This window comes from Cynara cardunculus (assembly GCF_001531365.2).
Source record: "Cynara cardunculus var. scolymus isolate 2C chromosome LG 7, CcrdV1, whole genome shotgun sequence".
NCBI classification, from domain to species: domain Eukaryota; kingdom Viridiplantae; phylum Streptophyta; class Magnoliopsida; order Asterales; family Asteraceae; genus Cynara; species Cynara cardunculus.
In genome coordinates, this window is record NC_037534.1 from 7,159,785 (window position 1) to 7,159,984 (window position 200).

Genomic DNA, 200 nt, shown 5'->3' on the forward strand with positions numbered 1-200 from the left:
CTAATCAAAATTGTTAAAAGTATGGTTTGATTTGATAGCTACCAAACATGCCCACTTATTGGAGCAATGGACCGGTCTTAACTAGTTCGAAATGTTGTTTTTGTCATTTAATTGATGCTCGATATTTTTGATATGGGGCTGGAATTGATTTTATTTTAAAGAGGAAAAAAATAATTTAAAAAAGGAGTTTAGGGTTGGGG